We start from the raw sequence: 14176 nt of genomic DNA on the forward strand, positions 1-14176 counted from the left end.
TCTCAATTCCAAAGCTGTACTAGTGTCTAAATTTAGCAAGGTAATGGAAACATTTGGAAGGAAAGTAATTCATTTTAATATCTGCACTTTTATGTTGCCAGGCAGCTAATTTCTGGGTGATCTTAAAGCACTGAGCCAGAAAGAGAAGAAACCAACTGGGACATAAGCACACAGTAGATTATAAACTAGTATCACTGCTAATTATTCTAATTATGATACAGTGGTACCTCAGGTTACATATGCTTCAGGTTACATACGCTTCAGGTTACAGACTCCGCTAACCCAGAAATAGTGCTTCAGGTTAAGAACTTTGCTTCAGGATAAGAACAGAAATCGTGCTCCGGCGGCGCGGCGGCAGCAGGAGGTCCCATTAGCTAAAGTGGTGCTTCAGATTAAGAACAGTTTCAGGTTAAGAACGGACATCTGGAATGAATTAACTACTTAATCCAAGGTACCACTGTACTCCTATCTCGAACGGGGCTATGGTTAAAAGAGTTTGGGATCAAGATTTAGAAGTTATGTGCCACCATTGCAAAAGAAAATCAAAACAATGAAAGCACAGGCACTGCCTGGGAAAAATAATAATACTGCATCCTCAGAATCCCAACTCTTTTTATACTTGTTAACAACAACACTTAACATTTTTATAGCACTTTCAGATACATTGGGGAAGGGTTGACCTAACAAGCCCCATCAGCACAAGTCCTTCAAAAGTACTTCCACTTGTACAACAAAGCTTTCCCCCCTCTCCCATCCGGTATGCCCCCCCCCCGGTTAAGTTATTTGCCCTGGCAGCCATCAGTCAACAGATATAATGAGGTGTATTTCCAACCAAAAAAGGGGGGGGCGTGCGAAAGGCTAATGCTCTGCCTTTTGACTTGCCTGACACGTCTAGCAGGGATAGTCAATGTGATGCTCTCCAGACGTTGTTGGACTGTAACTCCCTTAATCCCTGACCACTGGCCATGTTGGATGGGCTGATGGGAGCTGCAATCCTCAATGTCAAGAAAGCACCACATTCTCTTTCCACATAGACAAAGAATAGTGTGGTGGCATTAGAACAGAATGTGAGCAAGAAGCAGCACGTGAAGAAAGACAACAGGCATGCAGTTTGACACTTATTGTACTGTTTGGGGACAATTGTGACTTCTTCCATGTAAGAGGTAAATTCCTTTTGTATTGTGTCTATTGGGCCGTGAACTATGAGCAGTACTTTGGAAACTTTGGCTGCTTTATAAGTGAGAAATGATAACAACAACATGAACTCCACATGGTTTATGCATAGCCCCAATCACAAAGTCAAGAACTCTTGTTGATATACCAGCTTTATTTCTTTTTCTCCCTTTGTTCATACAATCAAGTATAAATGAAGCTCAAATGAAATGTATACAGTGGTACCTCGGGTTAAGTACTTAATTCGTTCCGGAGGTCCGTACTTAAACTGAAACTGTTCTTAACCTGAAGCACCACTTTAGCTAATGGGCCCCCTGCTGCTGCCATGCCGCCGGAGCGTGATTTCTGTTCTCATCCTGAAGCAAAGTTCTTAACCCAAGGTAATATTTCTGGGTTAGCGGAGTCTGTAACCCAAAGCATCTGTAAGCTGAAGCGTATGTAACCCGAGGTATCACTGTATACTTGAGTATAAGCCGACTTTTCCAGCACATTTTTTATGCTGAAAAAGCACCCCTCGGCTTATACTCGAGTGAGGGTCCCACTTACTCAGGGGTCAGCAAACTTTTCCAAACTTTCCAAAGGGGCTTGGCCAGCGACGGCACCTTTTTGGGATACCCTAGGCTTATACTCAAGTATAAGCCGACCCGAATATAAGCCGAGGCACCTAATTTTACCACAAAAAACTGGGAAAACTTATTGACTCGAGTATAAGCCTAGGGTGGAAAATGCCCACCTCTGCCACTCGTACGAGCATATACGGTAAGCTGCTGCTTTCCCCCCAAATCCTAGTAAAGGTAAAGGGACCCCTGACCATTAGGTCCAGTCATGGCCGACTCTGGGGTTGCCGCGCTCATCTCGCTTTATTGGCCGAGGAAGCCGGCATACAGCCTCCGGGTCATGTGGCCAACATGACTAAGCCGCTTCTGGCGAACCAGAGCAGCGCATGGAAACGCCGTTTACCTTCCCACCGCAGTGGCACCTATTTCTCTACTTGCACTTTGACGTGCTTTCGAACTGCTAGGTTGGCAGGAGTCGCCAAATCCTACTTAACCTTAAAACTGCAACCTATAGCGGAGACTTACTGTGGCTACAATCCCTTTTGGGTTTGAATCTTCATGCTGATCTTATGCCTGTAGCATCCTACCTGCTCATTAGACACCTTTGTTGTTTTTTCTTCCCCACCTGTGCTTTTGGAAGCAAGTACATTGGTGATAGGCTCCGTGCAGTACATCCGTGAACAAGTAGCTGCTCTTGTGTCAACTCAACCTCTTCTCCAACAGCACTGTATAGCCTGGCAACATTTACTCTGCAAGCAACAGACCACACGGGGCATAACCGTGTGTGTGTGTGTGTGTGTGTGTGTGTGTGTGTTTTAAGGAGAGCCAAACTACAGATGTGCAGTCGTGTTATTGGAGGCGCAAGACGGGCCTCGGCTGCCTGATGCCACCCCCCGGTTGGCACTCGCAGGACTTTCTCTTTCCGCCTGATGGGGGCGGCTACCCATCCGTCCGCAGTCACGGCGCCCCGCCACAGCACCCTCTGCCGAAGCCCTCGCCTCTTCTCCCCCTGCCTGGTCATCTTGGCTCCTCCTCTCGCCTCCAACCAGCCATGACCACTGCGTGTCTCATTCATCCAGCAGTGCCAGAGAGCGCTGTTCACCACGCAGCTTGTTTGCGGAAACTGCTTGAATATGTCGAGCTGAACTACAACACAGAGGAGGAGGGAAGGGGCTCCCGCTGGTGGCTGCGCCATGTCCCTGCCTCCTATCGCGCCACCACCTGCTGCCACCCCCCGACTCCAGCTCCGGAATGCGCAGCAGCCAACCCTGGGGTCTCCCAAAAAGGCACCGTGCCTCCCCTCGCGCCAGCCAAGCCCCCTCGGAAAGGTTGGAAAAGTTTGCTGACCCCTGGATAAGTGGGACCCTCACATGAGTATAAGCCAAGGGGAGCTTTTTCAGCATAAAAATGTGCTGAAAGAGTTGGCTTATACTTGAGAATATACGGTATATATGGTATGTTTTTAAATAAGAACTAATTAATTTTCCCCCATGGCTAAATTCTTCTCATTTGGGTGTTAACCATTGTAGAAAAAAAGATAAGCATATTGCACTCAACTTGCATTATCAGTTGCAGCATGTAATTGGCTGTGTTCATGAAAACAACATGAATAATATGTTAACTTATGAATGAAAAATATATTTCAAATTAATTGCAGACCTTCAGTGCTCAAGTCAGATTTTCAATGTGATCATGGTATCTTTACAACAAATGCAACTAAAAATGAATCAAGGAGGATTTGGTATTCCAAATCTGGAGTTATATCACCATGCTTTCTTATTGTCAAGTATAAAATACTGGAAGCCCACAATTGGTGTTAATTTTCTGTTCAGGGGAACTTTAGAATATACATATATAGCATATTTGGCTTGATGGACTCTGGAAGCAATTAGAATCTTTCAGTTAGAAAGATATGCAATATAATGTTTAATAAAAATAGATTTGACTCCTTTTCCCATGCTAAATTGACCTTGACATTTGGAATGCATTTATACAAAATATAGTGGGTTAAAAATAAACATATATGTATTTGGAAAACAATAATACGTTAGGTAAGTATATATGGAATGAAATTGTTAACTTTTATAATGATATAGTAAAACTTCTATTTTATGTTGTTCAATTAAACGGTTCTCTTTTTTAAGACAGATTTCCACTGAAGCCCTTGGTACTGAACCAATTCATTCACCTCTCCACAGGTGCTGATGAAAAGAACCAGTTAGATGTGTCCTGCCATTGCTACAAATAGCTGCAACTCTTTGAGAACTAGTTTTCTGTGTGCTGCTGCTGCTCTCTCTGTGCGTGCCTCTCTGTGTGTTTAACTCTTTCCCGTCCAAGTTACTTGCTTCCTTGCTCCCGTGATCAAGCGCTCGTGTGTGTACGAGTGTGTGCGTGATGCTTGGAGTCCCTTGTTTGCTGTCTGTGGCACTATGCTGCTGCAAGTGGGAGGAAATTCCCTGCCCCCCAACCCACAACACAAGCAGTGGCGGCCTACGAGACCTTGCGGTGGTGACGGGAGCTGGTGGAGTAGCAGCGGCCGCCTGTGGGGCCTTGTGGCGGCGATGGGGAGGTGGTGGCAGTAGCGGCAGCAGCCTTCAAGGCCTCAAGGTGGCAACAGCAGCCTGTGAGGCCTCGCAGCAGCAACAGAAGCTGTCAGTGGTGGTCACCTGCAAGGCCTTGCAGTGGCACAAGCAGCAGCAGCCTGTGAGGCCTTGTAGGTGGTGGCAGTAGTGGTGGCACCCTGTGAAGCCTGGCGGCGGTGGCACAACAGGAGATGAACTTGGCTAAGCTAGGTGAACCACAGCTCCAATCAGATCTAGCAGCTTATGTCTATAGTTCAAATTTCAATTTGCATCCCTTTAATTTTTAAACCAATTAGAGGCACCTTGCAAATTCCAATCTATTCCCATCACTTTTAATAGGCAGCAATAGGCCTTTCCATTTACAAATGGACAGCCCAAACTACTCTTTCACAGCTGCAAGTACCAATAAAAATCGCTAAACCTACACATAATGATTTGCCTCAAGGCTATAGCCTAGCCTCAAATTAAAAATAGCCTTCCCTTATGAAGTTTCAGCATGTCAACTACTAGCAAAGTGAGGAGTTATGATTTGGACAAGTTATCCAAAGTTTTGCTTCACATCCTTCTTCAAGCTGGATAAAAAGCAGGCACAGCCAGGGAGAAATTCTTCATCCTAGTCTTCTCCACCACCAGTAAAATAACTAGTATCATAATTCCTTTATACAAATCTGCAGTCTGGCCATATCTGCAATGTTATGTATAATCCCAGTCACTCAAAAAGGTATTAAAGGTAAAGGGACCCCTGACCATTAGGTCCAGTCGTGACCAACTCTGGGGTTGTGGTGCTCATCTCGCTTTATTGGCCGAGGGAGCCGGCGTACAGCTTCCGGGTCATGTGGCCAGCATGACTAAGTCGCTTCTGGCGAACCAGAGCAGTGCACGGAAACGCCGTTTACCTTCCCGCCGGAGTGGTACCTATTTATCTACTTGCACTTTGACGTGCTTTCGAACTGCTAGGGTATTATGAAGCTGTAAAAGGTAGAGAACAGTGCGATCAGAGCTTTGGAGCACCTTCCCTACAAGGAAAGGCTAAAGTGTTTGGATTTGGAGGGGGGGAGGAGTCAAGTATGGGGTGAAGATAAGACAGAGGTTTACAGAATTATGCATTGACTGGAGAAAGTGGATGGGGAGATTTCCTCCCCTCATAATAGTCAAACTCTGGGTCAGCTAATGACAGGCAGTAAATTCAGGACAGACACACACAAAAGCACTTCATGCAATAAGAATGTCCTGTCACATAACTTCTTTTACTTTAAACCATATTTTTTTTAAAATGAAAAGAAAAACAGTTCCACATTTCCACAAAAGGTAACATAAATTAAGCATTTCTTAAATTACACTTCTGCTCTATGGTTCTCAAATACCTGTCATTTTAAGGATTTGGGGTTGTTTTTTAAATTGGAGTACTTATGTTTTAAGGGGGGGGAGTGATTTCAAATATTTATGTTGTTACATCATGATCTTTAGTTTAGAGCAGTCACGTCCAATTGGTAGATCACTGGACGCCTGTGGTAGATGACTGGCTCCCCCCAAAGAAGCTCAAGATGTTTGGCTCCCCTAAAAAAAGCTCAGCAACTTTGACGTGAACCCCAAGGAAACAAGCCCCTTTCTCCTCCTCAAAAAAGCTCAACAACTTTGATCTGAACCCCTAAAAAGGGGGATAGATCACTGCCAGTCTTCAACTCTGAGTAGATCGCAGTCTCTTGGAAGCTGGCCACCCCTGGTTTAGAGAAACCAATTCTAGTTCTGAAATTCATTGTGCTGCTAAAATTACCCCCAAAAAAGCATAGAACAGGATATTAATTAATATCAAAGCTATAAGTCTCTGGAAATTTAAGATTTTTTTTATTTCTAATTACCGGTAAGATATAGCCATTCCATCCTGCCAACCGCATACGCATTCATATTGTGGCACATCCAAAATGGAAACAGGAAGCACATTAGACATCAAGTCTTCCTTGCTTCTCTGCAGCCCTTGCCACCAACAATATTCAGCTCCTCTGACCTTTGAGCTAAGCAGGCAATCAGAGTTGGTCCTAAGCATGGTAAGCAAAGAGGAAATACAGAGGAAAACTCAATAATTTAACTTCGTTCCGACCTCCCGGCTTCCAGGGCACCTTGACAATGCCAAGGTTGCAGGTTTGATCCCCATAAGTGACAGCTGCATGTTCCTGCACTGCAGGCGGTTGGACTAGATGGTCCTCAGGGTCCCTTCCAACTCTGATTCTATGAGACATCTAGGAGTTTTTGACCACATGTACCCTAAAAAGGCATCTACATCTTTCCCAATAGAGACTCTTACCTATTCAGAACTCCCATTCTCTCAGTTTAAGCAGTTTGGATGACCGCATGTTTTACTTTACAAATACTGTAAACAGAAATGCCCAAATGCCCCTACACTAAATCAAGTTATCGCTGGTTTTCACCCCATTTGAATTGCTAAAAGCAGTAGAATACAAGCCAAACCCTCTTAACACCTCCAACAAAACAACATCTTCTGAAGGGGCAGATGTCCAGCACAGAAGTTGCCTTGTCATAACTAGTAGTATCCAACAAATGAGCAATTGAATAAGCCCGAGACAGTCTCATCCTTGCTTCTACAGAGCCTTTGGCCTAATAAGGGGAGGAATTTCTATTTCCATAGAAATATGCCAAGCTAACTGGGGGATAAATGGCTTTAACAAAATAAAGCTTCAAGTCCAGCAGCTGATAAGCTACTGATTCTGTAAAAAGAGACTTCATGGAAAAATTTCGCTAATTGAAGAACTACCAATTTGAGCTTTAAAAGTAGGGTGAAGGTCAGCAGCTGCCAATGTTATGCAGAGCACAAAGGTAAAAGGAGATATCTTCATTATTCTAATGAATTCCACAATGGTTTCTACCCTACAAGAACTGATCAACTGTCAAAGGTCAAAAGACTCCATTGGTATTTGTCACTGGTGGAATTCCTTTCCACAAAGCAGTGGATATAGACGAAGTCTAAAATTAACTCTGCTGCCAGCTGTGTTTTCTTTTGTAGGCATGCACATGTGTTCATCTGTTCCATTTTAGCAAGCAGGATAACTGTAAACCGACGGACGTGGGAAATTCTTGTGCATATATTGTACACCCAAGATTAGAGAAGGCAAGCAACACCACAGAATCATGATCAACGTTGCAGTATATCAAGGTGTTGTTGCTTTTATCTAAGGGGAAACAATTCTATTCAGTTATTGTCTCTGCTGTCCATGATAGTAGCGAGCAATCGTAAAAACTGTCTGAATATTTTCAGTTCATCTGATCTAATACGTAAGGCAGCTTCCAGAACTCAATGAAAATTTGTGCTCAATGCAAAGTCCAAGAAATGGAACAAAACTAGACACCTTTTTAAAAAAGGAGGATATACATCTTCTCACAAACTGGAAGTCTTGACTTTTACTGACTTTCCAAACAGGCATGGGAGAAAATGTTGGAATTCCTCGTCACCAACACCATGGGAAGATATCCAACTAAGTCATACTCTAAGTAGACCCATACTCAGAGTATGACTAGTGTTTTTAGGAGCCAGCCCTGCCAAAATATGAAATACTGCAACTGATAACACATACTGGAAGGAAAAGATGTGGGCATGTCCTGTCAAAGACTCTTTCTGGCGAGAAATTATTGCTTGTATTAACTTTGCTTTGGAAAAATCATTGATATTTGCAGATGTTCATATCTTAAATCTTAAATCATATTCCTGGAATGTAGGACCCAACAGATGGACAAGGGAAGTGGACCCTACAAGCCCTTAAAGTGTTAGAAACTCAGATATACAAGCTGATCATCAAATGGCAATGTAAACCTAGGTCACAGTTGCCACAACAGGCTGTCTAGGCACCATCCCTCCCCCCCCCCCCATAGAGTTTATTGTTCCTATTTATTTTTCATTGTTTATTGGCGGACCACAAGCTTAATGTGATCCAGCAGCTAAAGCTATTCTAGGTTGGATCAACAGAAGTATAGTGTCCAGATCAAGGGAAGTAATAGTACTACTCTATTCTGCCTTAGTCAGACCACACCTGGAATACTGTGTCCACTTCTGGGTGCCACAATTTAAGAATGATGTTGACAAGCTGGAATGTGTGCAGAGGAGGGCAACAAAGATGATCAAGGGTTTGGAAACAAAGCCTTACAAGGAGCGCTTGAAGGAGCCAATGATGTTTAGCCTGAAAAAAGGAGACTGAGAGGAGAGATAATAGCCATCTTCAAATATCTAAAGGGCTATCACATGGAATATGGAGCAGGTTTGTTTTCTCCTGCTTTGGAGAGTAGGACTTGAACCAATGGCTTCAAGTTACAAGAAAGGAGATTCCAACTAAATATCAGGAAAAACTTTCTGACATTAAGAGCCGTTTAACAGTGGAACAGTCTCCCTTGGGAGGTGGTGGACTCTCCTTCCTTGGGTACTTTAGCTGAGATTCCTGCATTGCAGGGGGTTGGACTAGATGACCTTTGGGTCCCTTCCAGATCTACGATTCTACAATTATTATTATTAATTTCATTTCTATACCACTTTATATTTTAAAGAAAAAACCTCAAAGCCATTTACAACACATTAAAACATCAAATAAACCAATCCAGATTAAAACACAATCAAGCTTCCGAAATTAATGGATTACGCAGAATTGGATAAGTTAACCGGGAGGATTCGGAACCGACGAGACCAGAGATTCACTGAGGACTGGAATAAATTTACAGAATATATTAAAAATATATGTGATAAGCAAACAACGTTTGTAAGTTTTCAAGAAGCTTTGTGAAATGTTTGGCAGAAATATTGCTTAAATAATGTGGTAAGATAAAGAATGATATAGTGCAATATTAAATTGAGAAATGTGGAAAAAAGTGAAAATGCGGAGAATTGTCAGACAGGTTGATGGAAGTCCAAAAAGAAGTTGTTGGTGAAAATTGGATGTTTAATTTTGTACAAATTTATATTGGAAATTTAATAAAAATTATTTTAAAAAAAACCACAATCAAGCTTCGCGTGGCATGAACTATGGAATGTAAATCTGAAATTTACGGCCTGTACGGCATTGAAGGAGAATATATGGAAAATGATATATAGGTGGCATCTTACGCCAGTAAAACTGGCAAAGATGTACAAAATGAAAAACAAGAAATGTTGGAAATGTGGAGAGCCGGAGGGAGACCTCTACCACATGTGGTGGACCTATGGTAAAGTGAAGGGTTGCTGGGAATTAATTTATAATGAACTTAAAAAAGTTTTTAAGCACACTTTTCCAAAAAACCCCGAAGCCTTTCTATTGGGACTAACAGGGAAGAAAATTAAAAAGAAAGATAAATGCCACGACGGCAGCAAGAACTATGCTGGCCCAGAATTGGAAAACAGATGTGATACCTACTACATGGAATGGCAGGTTAAAATGATGAATTATGCAAAACTGGCCAGATTAGCAGTAAAAATACAAGACCAGGATGAACAGAAGTTTTATGAAAGTTGGAGTAAATATTTGGTGTATATAAGAGACAATTGTAAAACCTTAAAGACACTGGCAGGGTCAGCATAGGGTAAAGCAGATAAACAAACAGAATACGCAATGTAAGAAAATATATGATACTTACCGAAGGGGTGGAGGGAAGTATGAAGCTCGGCAGAATCAAAGATATATGTGGGATTTATTTGTATAATGAATGTATGTTTAATGAAAATCAATAAAAAATTATTGGTAAAAAAATAAATAAAACACAATCAAGCTTCAAGGGAAGTATTTCAGATCCTTCTCTAAGTGACATTTTGCTTTCCCCTTATTTATTTGCCTACTAAATTTATATAGCTGTTCCATTGCAGAAGTACTCTAGGAAGCCAGGGTGCTGTAGTGGTTAAGAGTGTTGGACTATGACCTGGAAGGCCAGGGTTCAAATCCCCACTCAGTCATGAAGCTCACTGGGTGACCTTGGGCCAGTCACAGTCTCTGAACCTACCTCACATGGTCGTTGTAGGGATTAACTGAAGAGGGGGGTGAACCATGTACTCCTTGGAGGAAAAGGTGGGATATAAACGCAATAAATAAGCTCTTCTCCTTACCTGCTGAAGAAAACTGAAGGGGCCAGCCAGATGGAGATGCCATTCACCAAGCTGGCATCCAGATATCTCCATGTGGTCACAATTGGACCTGTGCAAAATGCACCTGGCTAATTTATAACACTGTCCTATGGTTGCAAAGAGACTTACACCACAAGGCTGGAAGAATAAACACCAATCATCTCAGTGCTCTGAAAATTTCACCACCTTTTCTACATTTGAGTGTACAGTTTATAATCATCAATCTCATTTTGATACATATTTGGGCATATAGGTTGCCTACATTAATTTATGACTCTAAGTCAAGATGGATGGAGTATTTTAACTATTAATGTCAGCGAACTGAGTTGCTTCTTGTTATACTGTATCTGCAAATGAAAAAACAAAACAAAAACCTAGATGCAAGCCCTAAACCTTACTGAATTTTTCTATCAACTTCTTAGATGTTAGCTACTTGTTTCTAGATGCTTGGACTTTTTTCAAAGTTGCTCCACAACCCAGGCTGTTCCCACAAATGCCCCCTATCTGGAGTATGAATGGGCAAGGAGCTTAATGTACAGAAAAGGGTAAGTAAAATGATCTCAAGTTTAAGGGAGAGGAGAGACAACTAAATCTGAAGACATGGACAAGTATAGGCTCCTGCTCTCCAGAGTTCTAGTCTGGGACACACATGCACCTACCTTCTGTTAACAGGTGAAGATTTTGTGTGTGAGAGAGAGAGATGCCTTTCCAGGGTACTGACTGAATTCAACAACCCTAGCAGAGACAAAGGACTGCCATCACATTGTACCAACCCAAGGAGAAGGGCTCAGAGGGGGAACATGTCAAAGGTCCCAGCTTCGAGCCCTCCAGGTAGGGCTGGGAATGCCCCCTGTCTGAAACACCGGAGGGCTACTTTTAGTCAGGGCAAACAGTATTAAGCTAGAAGGACCAATGGTATGTCACAGTAAAAGCAGCTTTCAGCACAATGAGAACACAATGTTGGGAACCTCTCTTGAAGTACAATCCTATATCCATCTATTCGGAAATAAGTCCCATTTTCATTAGGTCCACTCTCAGGCAAGGGGCTTGGAATGAAACATAAATGGCCAGTCTGCTTTGAATTTATCTCTTTCTGGGATAAAAGTCTAGGCAATGAGAATCAATCCCATGCCACTGTAAAACATGGAAACAAGCCTTCATGACTAACTGCCCTCTCCCTTGGTAAGATGGCAAGGTCAGAAATAGAACCCAGTGTCATCAGAAATTCTTAGAGAGGTCACTGTATTTTCACTCCTACAGATTTTGCTCAGTTCCCTCCCCTGAAGAGCTCACAGTTTCTATCTTTAGATGCTTACATGGCCCCAATACATCTGTATCCTAGTACATAGTCTTAAACGTATCCGTCCCCAGAAATATCCTGCCCAGGCAAGGAAACAATATGGATGGAAGCCTAAAGTTTTCCAAGGCTAGCAGACCAGATTCTGACATGCAGCACAAACTCGGGCACATTTATTCAACATATCCCACTGAATTCAATTGTACTTATTAGAGAATAAGTGTGTCTAGAATTGTAGCCTTAAGTACATTTACTTAGAAGCACTGTTGCCTTTAAGAGAATTTACTTCCAAGGAGGTACTTTTGGGTTCACAGCAGGAGTGGTCTTCCCCAAGGAGTATACATCAAAGCCAGATAACAAATTAGACCTTCTACGTACAAAAGTTGAGCAACTGAACAGGTTTCCCTTTTCAGAGAAAATAAACACTTTATTTCAAATATACCACAATTGTTTCTGCCAAAAAGTAATGTTGCTGCATAATCCACCGACTGCAGCAAAAGTTGCTTACTTGGAGTACCTAGGACCGGTGAATGGGTGCTATCTATCTTTAAAGGAAACTGACAGAGGCCATCTTGTCTCTTGACATAAGGCTGCCACAGCCCCAATGAACCACAATATTACTTATCTGGAGCATCAGAGGGGTCACTGATATTGGTGCATCAGAATACTTTGTTCAGTAATGTTTTCTTTTAAAATGTTTGAAATTCTTTTTGTTTTTTTGTTAAGTTTGCTGCATTAACTGAGATCTGTAGCTAACCTCCTTGGTAATATTTTATTTTGAAATCTTTAAGATAATATTTTAGTTTCCTGTAAATTACGGTATGTTCCTTTAAATGTATACTTTATATTTCCCTTTCTTTAGTATTGTTTTATTTTGATTGTTTTATTTGATGTTTAGGTTGTAAACTGCTTTGGATTCCCCCACCTTAAAAATATAAAGTGGTATAGAAATGAAATGAATAATAATAGGCCTCACCCTTCTGCCTCCTTGAGAGCTCTACCTTCCAGTCCCTCTCTGAACAAAAGCAGTGGCAACCAAAGAGAGAGAGAAACCAGGGGACTGATGAGGGAGGCAAGCAAGCATGAAGGCTCAAACATGGAGTGTGGAGACTAGAGTAGCCTAGCTTCCTCCAGAAAGTCATTCTAACCTCTGTACTTCAAGGTCAAGCTTCCAAGCTCATACATGGGGCATCAGCTTTCTAGTTTTGTAGTAGGGTTCAAGGAAGCAATCTCTGTGGCATGGAATTTACAAGGTGGCATTCACTGGCTCCATTTGAGTGCAAGGACCTGTGGCAAAGTATCAACTGAGAGTCAGGTTTCTACAATGAGCTTAAATTTGCAAAGGCTGCTGGGCATTCTTAGCAGTTATCTTAGTTTAAGTTGGATTTGCTGGAACTGCAGTTCAGTAACTTGGCATGGCCTTTACTAGGTAGGATATACAAAAGTTGATGACAGAAAAGTAGTCAGGAGAAAGAGAGGAAGAGCAAGCAAAGAGGGGTGCCTAGTCCACCTTTGACATTATGTCCACCTGCTGACAGTCCCTGACCATCTGACAGAATGAGGCCCTCAGCACTAACAACAACAGGTCCCCTCTGTTGCTGTGGATCAAAAGTCTCTCTTCCTTAAAGAACGAAGATGGTCCTTGGAGTGACTTCACAAGAACAAAAAAATTAAGAAGATGCTGAATAAGTTGTAGCAGAAGAGACATGTTGTAGAACATCACACCCAAACAACAGGGGCCACTACTTAAACTTGCAAAGCAAAATAAATAAATAAAGAGGCACATCATGCATACTTAACTGGGAGAACCTACTGCATGAGAGTACTCAACAGCTTGACAAGACCAAGTAAAGGACTATCTGTTAATCCCTCGAAGGAGTGATAGTGATATGAACCCATTTCCAGATAGCATCACACACCAGGAACTTTTCTTGCATTTCTCAAGCCCTCTGTGTAAAACTGTTACTGAAACTGGGAAGGATTTTTGGTCGGGGGGGGGGGTAGATTTTAAGAAGACAAACAGTCTTGCAAAAGTGTTTCACCACATTTTTGTTGCTGTTTTATTTCAGGAAGATATGGGCTGCAAGTTAAAGCTGCTGGCTACCCTGAATGTTCCTCAGAGAGAAAGATAATGCAGAAAGATATGGGCTGCAAGTTAATGAAAGGATCCCCTCCCCCCCCCCCCCAGAATCCCCTGAATGTTCCTCAAGTCACCCCAGGGTGCCATAGAACACCGGTTGAAAACCAATGCTTTAACTCATTTACAGGTAGACTTGTTTCCAAAAGCTGCTCAGACTTGGATTTTGGCAAAATCACAGTGGGAGGAGTTCCAGAATTGAGAGGCTGTCACTGAGAACATCTCCCTGTCCTTTCTTATTGAACCCAACACACAGCTGGTATCATTAGCATTCTCCATATTTCTCAGAACTTTACAACATCATGCTGCTACCAAATCTCCTAACATTAGCAGCAGATGAAA

The sequence above is a fragment of the Podarcis raffonei genome, chromosome 2, assembly GCF_027172205.1.
Source record: "Podarcis raffonei isolate rPodRaf1 chromosome 2, rPodRaf1.pri, whole genome shotgun sequence".
In the NCBI taxonomy this organism is placed as follows: domain Eukaryota; kingdom Metazoa; phylum Chordata; class Lepidosauria; order Squamata; family Lacertidae; genus Podarcis; species Podarcis raffonei.